Raw genomic sequence first — 10,540 nt, forward strand, 5'->3', positions numbered from 1 at the left:
CGTGGCTTGGGCACAGGCAGAAGCTGGCAAGGGCCCGCGGCCATCCCGCCCCGCGAGGCTTTAATTTCCCTGGTCCTGTTTTAAAGGGTGTCGGTTACGTTTTGTTAAACTGGACTTTGGACTCAGCCGCCCCTTCCCCATTAGGACGTTTCAGGCTCTTTTTTAGGACCACACTGGACACCTGTTGCCACACGCTGCTACAAATGCCCGCGCGGGAAACCCGTTTCGGGGTTCAAAACCACAAGCCTTGATTTCTTTTTTCCCTAGTGGGTAAAGACATAAGAGAGTTTGGTGGCTGCTTAAGTTAATAATAATAATAATAAATCTGTATATTTTTCCCTTATCAAGAGAAGAAAGAAAACACACACACATAGGCGAAAGAACCAGAAGGAGAGCTGTAATGGAAATAAAATTGACAGCCTCTCAAAACTCAGGTGGCACTTTCCTTTTCCAGTTAATTACAGTTTTAATTACATGGCTTCTTGTGACTCCTTGATACCTAATAAAATAGACTCTGTGGGGCGGCAAAGTTGAGTTTTGCTTGAACTGCAGGTGTAAAGCTCAGCATGAAACATAAATCAACTTCTTAAACACGTTCCCAGGGTGTGTTCAGGCTTTTTATTCCTGTTTGCATGTTAAAAAAAAATCACATCATTTCACTATTGCTGGTTAAAAAAAGAAAAAGATTGGAGCTGTGATGTGGTGAACATCAGCTTTGCGTCTTTTGTGGCTGCAAAATCCTGTCTTCCATGGAGCTGGGGAAAAAAAAGAATATATTTTATGTTAGGTCTGATAAATTTTAGATGAGGCATGCGTTACCTGTACACACAGACTCTCATTATCACTTTTTTAGGGGTGGCATGGAGTGTGTAACAGGGAAAGAGTCGGAAGAAAAGCAGCATGAAAGCAAGCGGGGGGCAGTACGTGGCAGCTAGAGACGCTCCCCCCTACGCGGTGCCGCTGCCCAAGGCTGCCGAAGCAGCGTGTGCCCCTTGGCTCCCGGCAGCTGCTGCCCGGGACGGCCGTGCATGTTAGTGCAAAACGCGGGGGCCGCCGTGGGGACGGGGAGACGGCGCGGGGCGGCGGCAGGTCCGAGAGGCAGGTATCCATTACGAGTGGCGAAGCAGAGCGCGTGGACGAAGGGGGAAAAATAGCTCTGGGACACATTTGACTGATGCCATCTCCTGCTGAGCAGCCTCACACTCCCAACAAGAGGCATGTAAACGAAACCTGCCCTGCTTGCATTTCAACACGCATTTTTGGTTTCCAGGGTTGTCCCGCTGCCGATTACCCGAAGCGGTATCACTTAGCGCGTCCTCAGCTGGAGCAAGCCTGCTGAAGGCAACCTCCTCGCGCCCCACGGGATGGGCTTGCCGCCCACCTGGGCCGTCCCCAGCACCTCCCAGCCCTGGGCCCTGAAGCACAGCAGGCTGTGGATGTTCAGATCGCGTCCTCTTAGATGGTGCTGTCAAAGGGCTTTGGCAGAGCAGATTTCAAGCTGAACTTTGATAGAAACCTTACCCAAAAGACGATATCACTACGGCCTGCCTAGACGTCCCAGCATCATTTTACCTCACCGTTATGCTGGTGATGAGTCCTGCTTATTACTATTTTTATTAGTCTTCTGAAATCTCATCATCTTTATTCTTTTTCCACAAGTTTGTTGATCAGTTGCGTGAGCAGCTGTACAGGTACGTCTCAGAGCAAGATCTTGCTAAACCTCTCGCGCATCCGAGCGTGGGGTGTCCTGCGGCCGCTGGCGAGCAGAGCACGGGCACGGCGTTGCGGGCAGCTCGCAGCAGCAGCCCGGGGAGCCCGGCCGTGGCCTGCAGCGTGAGAGCGGCACTGAGAGAGGACAGCTGTGCTCTGACCTCAGCCCTCCTTGCACCTTGCCCACGTGCTTCCCCAGCGACACCGGCTGCAGGCTGTACGCTTTCCAGTGGGACAGCCTTCCGGCAAAGTCCTGGGATAGTGACTAAAGAAAAGGAACTTCATTAAAAGCAGGCTACAGCGAAGACTAACTTTGCAAAAGCTGATGGAACAGTCCAAAAAATGGCTTTTTCAAGGGTTTTCCAGTGTGTTTGTGTGTGTGTGCGTGTGTGCGTGTCTTTTTTTTTTTTTTTTTTTTTTTTTAGCTAAACCTTTGCACAGAGTATCATATTCTTGCCGGACTTCATCTGACTAGTTTAAAAAAAAAAAAATTTTGCCACCCCGGTCACGAGGCGGCCTGGAAGGAGGTGCATCTCCAGCCACACATCCCCGGGTACAGAAGCAGCCCTGTGCTGTGGATCACGGCACGGCTCCCGCATCCCGCCCGGCGCCCGCATCGCCTCCCACGTCCTTGAACGAACGTCACCCACGCCGCGCAGCCCCGTTTAAACCCCCTCCTAAGCCCATCCCTGCCTTGACACCTGTAAAGGATGAACTGCAAAAACTGAGGGCAGCCAGCGATATTCAACACTTCCTCTGTCTCTGCAGCCCCTTTCCAGGCTCTGGAGGCAGCTGGCATCGGGCTGCCGGTGGCCGGCACGGGTGGCAGAGAGGCAATTACAGAGTTTCTTTTTTTTTTTTTTTCTTGTCATCCCCTATAACTTTTGCAGGGCTGGAAAGGCACGGCAGAGTTACGGGAGTTAGAGAAAGGAAAGACAGTGGTGGGAGGAGAGGAATAGGAGTTCAAAAGAAAAAAAAGAAAAAATTCAAAACCTTAATGTCTTTCATTCTTGCACTCTAAGTGGCATTAAGAGAGAGGGAGACAACAGAGAGCGGGGGGGGAAAACAAATATCCAAAATGGTTTCATGCACAACAGTGAAGTGAAGCAAAATTTCCTGTTTGAAACAGTGCATGCATTTTGTTTGCTTGGAAACACCTCTGGTGAAAGCTTTCGGACACAGAGGAAAAAACAAGTGCGGGCAGCAGGGAGATGACACACATTGTATGAGAGACCCATATTTCCCTACGAGAAGCAGCGCTGGGACGTTGCACATGTGGAAGCAGATGCCACTGACGCCGGTGGCGATGTGGGCTGACGGCTGTCAAACTTGGAAAAGGCTGAAAAGTTTTCCAGTGGAGGTTTATGCTCCGATGAGACACAAACGGCCAGTTTTCATCCTGCAGGGAAAGTTCGTCTGGTGGAAGGGGAGATCGTGGCGGCTGCCCGTGGCGAGAGCCGCTCGGCTCCTGCGCCAGCTCGCAGCAAAGGCAGCGTTGCCGTGCGGGCAGCGTATTTCTTCCCAAGTTGTCGGCAAGCTGGGTTTTAATAATAGCATAATAGATAGCGCATGAAGGAGTATTAGCCGCAAAAATGATCCCATTGGGAAGGAAGCTTGGAAGAGGTTTTATTTCTAAACCTGACATCGGCCCTTGGAAGCCAGCGCACGTCTGTGCAAACCTTCCTGCGGATGGGGAAAAGCAGGCGCCGCAGCTCGCGGGGCACGGGGCAGCCCGCGGCCGTCCTCCAAGCTGGGTCCGCTCGCACGACGGCCGGGAAGGTGAGAAAAATGCGGGAAGCTGCCAGCCCCCACGAGCAGCGAGTCCCGCCGGGGCTGCACCCCCCGTGGCAGCACGCCGCAGCGCTGGGCCCGGGGAGGCATCGGACGCGGCCGCACGTGTCCCCAGCCACGGGGATGCCCTGCTGTGGGATGTCCTGCTGTGGGGCAGGATCAAGGTGTCTTTGTCCGCTCGCGTCCTGTTCAGCACCCAGGTCAGCCAACGGCTTGAAGAAGATAATCTGGCTTGCAACGAAAGCTGGTAAGAGCCAAAAAGGCATCAAATAAAATAGCCAGAAAGAAATTCCACTCTCTCAATGCATTTTCCTTACCTGTAAAACGTTACGGCTTGCAGCGATGCAGAATGCCCAGTTTCGTGCTCCCTTCACTGCTACAGGTGTCACGGTGCGCTTATGTCCACGGGTGTTTTCCCAGCTTCTGCTCCTGGGATCTTGTAACCAGAGGAACCTCAGTTCGCAGGAAAATAGAAAAGAATCTTGACCCCACTGGTTCAGGGGGAAAACGGCCTAAAAATCAGAAGAACAAAGAGGAAAACATAGGCCAAATCTTAAAAGCTCCCCCCAAGTTGCCCTCCTGTAATCTCATGGACTTGGAAAGGCCTTTCCTCTCTCTTGACCTGCTCAAACAAGTATCCCAGCAAGGGAAAAATGCCCTGGCTGATGCTCACATACCCAACTCAGACCAGCTGCTGAGCACAGTGAGAACAACAGAGCATCCAAAAGTTTCCCTATCCATTGTGAAACCATTGTTAACCTGCGCAGTTCTATTGCCTTAGAGAATCCATGACTTTCCGGTTAAACAAGTAAATCTATTGCTTTCACTACCTTAACTATTTTAGACTGGTCTCTCACAGACTCAGCTCACCTAACATAACAAACCTGGTTTTTAACTTTTGGGGAAAAATTGATTTGTGATTTACTAGATAGCTACGGTGAGCCTAAGGTAATAAAAATCTGACCTACGTGATGCATATGGGCTACTGTATTAAAAATATTTAATGTTACACAGAAAAAAAGTAACTATAAGGGTTAAAGAAATCATATTAAAGCAACTAAGTAAATACAAAGAAGGTTAAAGTGTCTAACTCCATAAGGTATAAAGGATAAAGCAAACCAGATCACTTTCTAGATACTTTTTCCATGTACAGTGGTAACCGGGCTGCATAAAAATAAGGCAAGTATTCAAAGACAAGTCTAAAAAAGAAAAGATCTAAAGCATTTGGTTGGCATTGATAACAATCATTTCAAAAAGCCCTGGAACATTTAAGGAGAATTAGAAAGGATTTTGCAGGAATCAAAGGGAGAGAGCTTTCCATGGCTCGGTATGTATTTGGGTATCTGCAAATTGATTACATCAGAATGAGTAGAAGAGCCTTGATCATTCAAGGCTTTAAAATTAGAAGAAAGGGGTTTTCCTGTTGGGGCTCTTTTTTCCTCACTCACACATCTTATTGCTTTCATTCTTCTGCCTGCTTGATGGTAAAGCAACATTTGTTTTGGCACAGGGACTTGCAGCACTCTTGGAAAGGCTCTGGGCCGAGCAGCTACAGCCCACAGCGAGCCCACGGCCGTGAGCAAGCCTGCGAGTAGTTAGCGTTAGCTCAGGAATCACTCTGGGGCTCTTGTCTTTTTTCACCGGAACCTAATTCTTGTTTTGAAAGAGCCGCGACACCCGTTGGGATGCGAGGATCGCTCTGGCCTGCCTCTACGCAGCTGAGCCTAACGCAATGCCAGCACGGCACCCGGCACCCCTGCCACGCCAGCCACGGGCGTCACACGGCCGGAGCCGCCGGCAGCTCCCGCAGAGAGGGGCAGAGCCTGGCAGGGCGTGCGGCGAGGTCCTTGGGGTTCGATGGGCGTGCAATGAGAGGCTGAGCGGGTTTTACATCAGGGGCCGTTTTTTCTTATAATTTCCTCTACGGATGGTGTTTGCAAGCCATGCACAGGATCTGCAATGCTCAGGACAGGTCATATTTTTAAGTGATGCGGCTTGCAAGCACGCTGCCGAGATCAGGAGCTGCCGGGGCCCGGGCAGCGGCAGGGCTGGGGTTGCAGCTCCTCGGCCCAGCGGCCCGGGCATCTCCCTGCCACGTGCCCCAGCTCCTCGTGGAGCACCGCTCTAGCATTCCGCCTTGGCATGGGATTTTACGGAGCAGGAAGGCAAGGAAAACTCACCGCCCAATGCCTGTGGAGAGCAAATAAAGATGAGTGCAAAGAGGGCTGAGAATAAGCTATTAAAAAATGCACATTTTTGCAGATGACTTTTTTTTTTTGCAGTGTTTTCCCTGCTATTGCTATCATCCTAAATAACACTAACCCATTTTGCTGCTACCAGCAGCAGAGGCTTTACAGTGCTATGGAGAACTATTTTGAAGGCACAAATCACTTGACCTAAAGACTCTCCCTGGAGTGTCAGTGCTATGCACTACATTTTCACTCTGCCAAACCCTTTATTTGGCGCATGCTAAAGAACATTTAACATTTAAAGATTCCCTTTGCACATCCTCCAAATGTCTCCATCCTTGGCTTTTAAATTAATATGTCTTCTGTGAAAATGAGATAATTGATTATAGAGCCATATTATTTACAAATGAAGTGTTGTTCATGTATTGACCTTTCATTTCTATAGCTCAATACTATTCTTGTGCAGCATTTTTAATTAGTGAAATAGGAGCAGAATTAGAAGAAAAGCAAGGAAAAAAAAAAGCTTATGTTGATGCTTTCAATAACAGGAAACTTCAAGATTACTTGCACATTCAAAACTGCAAAACCAAGCACTGGGGCAGAGTCTCCCTCCCAAATCTTTACATGGAAAGAAAAAAAAAGTCTTCTGCTTCCAACCAGAGCTCCAGAGGAAATGGATGGCTCTGGGGCTGGTGGACAGACACTCTCTGCCCTTCTCCCCTTCTGCACCAGGGGATTCATTTCAGCACGGTCTCCTCTACCAGCAGCCTCAACGCCCACGTTAACGTTTCAAGAGAACGTGCACTGCTCGGTATGACGGAAAAGTCGGGGAACCCCAGCACTACGGAAAGGCAAAGCTCGGGATTTGAAGAATAAATGAGGAAACCTACCCTGCCGTAATTCTAATATGGTCCTCATATAAATGTTTTGGTCTGCTTGTGTCCAGTTTAGTTTGACCTCTTAAATGAGTAGTCGTTTCTAATGAACATGGTGATCTTCGTGGAGAAAAGGCCTGCTGCAGCTTGCAAGTCCAGTTGCTTGCACTAAACCTAATACTTTAATTGCCACTAATAGAAACAAGCAAAAAAAAAAAAAAAAAAAGACCCAGGTTTAGCGTGACAGTGCGCTTCTAATAAAACGTCAACACAAACCGATCTGACCCCACGTTGATTCCACCATCCTTCCTAAGGAGGCCGAAGGAGGACTTTCCCCACCCATGTCACTGCATTCAGGCCCCTGAATACAAATATCTGAAATATAAAGCAAATAATTTAGCTGCTCGGTAACAAAGATGTTGGTTTATATCCTTACAACTATAAAGGAACTCCTGTAACTGCAGAAGAGGGCTTTTTTTTTAATATCTTTTTATTAATGCAACAGAAGCACATTAAAAATGCCTGTCTTTGCAAGCCTGGAGAAAAACGTTAGCCTCGAATAAGGTCACAGAGGAGGAGAGGAGGAAAACAGCAGAGGGAAGGCTGCAGGTGGGTTTCCAGTGTGCTGCAGCGGTGGTGAACAGTGCCGTTGCTCTGCAGCGGGCCAGACTCGGGGAGCGCTTTTGTCCCGGGACACCCCTGCGCTGCAGCGGGACGGCCCCTCTGCCCCCCCCCCCCCCCCTTATAGCAGTGATTATTATCCAACGATCACCCCTGGTAAAGGAACAAAATTGAATGCACGTCTGATACGGCCGAAGCAATTTTACTATTTATGGTCTGATCTGCCGTACAACGTAAATAGCGTTTCTGAACCGCAGAGCCGGAGCCATGGCATAATTCCGAGGGAGGCCCCAGGGCAGCACCTCGGGAAGCCCCCGGGCTCCTTGGCATAGGGCTACGCCCAGGACCCCGGGGAAAAGGCCCCCAAACCCCCCTTTTAGCCCTCTGCACGCGCTCTCGGTGCCCGAAGCCGGCAGAGCGGGGCCGCTTCGCGAGCACGGTGCGTCCCACCCGCGCTGCAGGGCGAGAGGCCCCTCAGATGCGCAGCCAACAGGGAGCACCGGCTACCTGGGATTTTGTAAATCTTTCAGCTTTCCGTCTTTCCCAGCTCCAAATGCAAAATCCAGCAGCCCGGGATATCACGGGGATTTATGACTTGGGATTTATGAACTGGTCTGGATAAAATAAGAACTGCCTTGGCTTTTTTTTTCTTTTTTTTGAGGTTTGAGGAAAAGAAATAATAAAAAAAAATGAAGACCCAATTTTTTTTTTTTTCCAAAGCTGCTGTTTACATAAATGTGTGCACGCATGTGTAGATGTTTTGTACCTATTTGGTTATTCTGATTTTTCTTCGTACCTGCACACTTCCTGGCTTTGGCAGGGGCTGGAAGCCGAATGCCCAAGAAATGCTAATCTCCCAGGGCTTCCTGCCTAACTGGGAAACCAGGAAGGGCAGAAATCACTCAAGAAAACATGTTCTCGAGGCATTCCCAGCTCCGTTCCTAGAGTTAGAAATAGCTGATAAATTTTGAGCGAGGTTTATGAACGTTCCCAAACTGTAAGGCAGCTCACCAAGATGAAAATGCCAAAGCTCTCACCATGCCAGCTCCCTTTATCATTTTTCCTTAGATAAATTTGCATTTTTTCATTTATGACAAGCTGTATTTTTAGGTGTGCACGTGTATAATATGTGTGCACATATATATATATATTATATATATGTAGTTGCCTATATATATATATAGTTGCATACATATTTATAGTTGTATGAACCTACAGACCGACATATACTTTTATGAGAGAGTATTATGGATAGTTTGTGTGTTAATGCTTTGATTACGAACCAATACAAACTATCCCTTTTTATGGATGATATCGACCTGTGCATACTGTGCACAGGCTTTTACAAGTGCAGGACGCTGGTTCCCTGGGCTGGAAGGGAGGGAAATCCCGGGAAGGCAGGCTTGCTGGCGGATGTTTGAGATATAAAAACCCCTTTTCCACAGTTACAGGCGTCGCTTTATAGCTGTAAGGATATTAACTAACACCTTGGTTATGACCAGCTAAATTATGTGCTTTATACTTCAGATACTTACAGCCTGCTGGGTGTCGCTGGCCCTGCAGAAGGGACCCGGGAGCACCAGAGCAGGGGCGACCAGGGCTGCCGAGCAGCCGAGTTTGAGCTTTTCCGTCGTCCCCGTGGCGTGGCTAACCTCAGGTGAAGGCCTTCACTCCCACCCGGGAATTCATACCAAACCACCCCAAAACCCCCAGCGGCTCCTGCCTGCCCCAAGCCCATGGGCTGCAGCCTGGAAACACCAAGGGCACCGTCAAAACCACGTCAGCAGGTTACAAGGAGCCAGGAACGGCTTCGCAGCAAAACCTGGGCCCTTTGCGGGAGAGAGAAAAAAGGGGGCTTTTTTTTTTTTTTAATGACCCACTGTCAGTGGCTATTTGGATCGCTTTGTGTTGTGGGTCTGAAGGTTTGGCTTTGGTTTTAATTACTGCACATTCGGAGCGTTTTTCTGGATGACTCATGTCGTAGGAATAATTTGATTTGGCGATTTTGTTTCAAATAAAAATGAGGAGTCTGCATCATACATATATATTGCTACTTAAAAAAAAAAAATTACTTCCCCTTTTTTTAAATCATTACTGGCGAATTCTTAGCTTGCAGCATCTTTTTAAGGGAGGCAATCCGGTCGGGAGCTCCCCTGCCAGTACCGCTTTGGGGTGCAAGGGCCGCGACTCCCTCGCTCTGGCCGCGGGCAAGCAGGTTTGCTGTGAATACGATGCCTCCAAAGAGAGGCAAAGGGCTGCGGGGAATGCGCCTTTCCCTCTTCCACACCGCCGAACATCTCTGCTCCTCCAGCACCCCAAGAATTGGGGGTTCTCTTTAGGCGCTGGGGATGCTTGAGGGGGGGGAAGCTGCAGAAGTCCGGGCATCACTGTGCTCCCTCGCAAGCCTTTTCCGGCTGAGCAGAGGCGTTTTCACCTTTCCTTTTCCGGGAGGAGGGAAGGCCGCGTGGCTTCCGTGGCGGCGATGCCCGGGCCGCGCTGGCGGAGAGCCGTGGATGGTCTGGGGATGGCGGGAGGCCACACAGACTGGAAGGTATGTGGCGACCCATTTATCACTTTGCAAATATTAGTGCTGTTCGCATTTGCTGCAGCAATATTTCTTCTTGGAAATTGGTGAAGTGAGTAATAACAATGTTATTTATTCTAAGACCTTGGAACTGAGAAGCAATAACAGGGGGACTGTTCCCTTGAAAGCTTCAGAGGTGCTGGAAATAAAACGTGAAGGGAGAAAAAAAAAAATCAGACCAACAAAGGTCTTGAGGAGAGAAAAGCACGTTATAAAAACCATAGAAATTGCTTGTTTAATTTTGTTGCCCCAAAGGTAATAAAATGCATTTTGTAATGATTTATATATAAACAAGGAAGGGGCGGGGGGAGAAGGGCGAACAATTCCGATTCCCTCCTTGCTGGCAAAGCCCGGGAGGGAAGAGGAGATTCCCTCCCGCGGCCCCGAAGCGGGTTACCCCACCCGTTGCGTTGGCATTGCATTTTTGTCTCCTTCGCCACAGAGTCTGTTTGTTCTCCCTGCCTTTTTTTTTTTCTTTTTTGGTGCTTTTGCTTTTTTCCCTCTGCCTCGCTTATCTGAATATATAAGGCTGCCCTTTGCTCAGATTTATGGGTTGGGGCAGTGCTGTGTGTATTTACAGTCTCCTGACCTGAAGACCTACAGCTGAACAAGAGAAGGAGGAAACCAGGGCCCGTTCCATAAACAGAGACAGATATGAGGGGGAGGTAGGAGGAACTGCTAGCACTTAACATTTTTAACTATTTGGCCAAGTGAAGGAATTAGTGATTAGATTAGAGGCAAAGAAAAATGAGAAGCAGGGTTAAAGATTT

General features: G+C 48.9%; 1 long non-coding RNA gene across 3 annotated transcripts in view; it reads right to left on the reverse strand.

Moving 5' to 3' along the window:
- Window positions 1-599: 599 nt before the first annotated feature.
- Window positions 600-10,540, reverse strand: part of LOC112989387 (uncharacterized) — a 70,459-nt gene continuing 60,518 nt past the window's right edge. The window contains exons 7-10 of one of the 3 annotated variants that reach the window (XR_010388690.1): window positions 9,621-9,909; window positions 6,581-6,757; window positions 3,819-4,013; window positions 2,126-3,745 (exon numbers count right to left, since the gene is read on the reverse strand). This is a non-coding gene — a long non-coding RNA (uncharacterized LOC112989387). Of the gene's footprint in view, window positions 756-2,125; window positions 3,746-3,818; window positions 4,014-6,580; window positions 9,910-10,540 lie in introns of those variants that run through there. The other 2 variants (XR_010388692.1, XR_010388693.1) reach the window with 2 other exon arrangements.

Source organism: Dromaius novaehollandiae, chromosome 3 (assembly GCF_036370855.1).
Source record: "Dromaius novaehollandiae isolate bDroNov1 chromosome 3, bDroNov1.hap1, whole genome shotgun sequence".
Classification (NCBI taxonomy): domain Eukaryota; kingdom Metazoa; phylum Chordata; class Aves; order Casuariiformes; family Dromaiidae; genus Dromaius; species Dromaius novaehollandiae.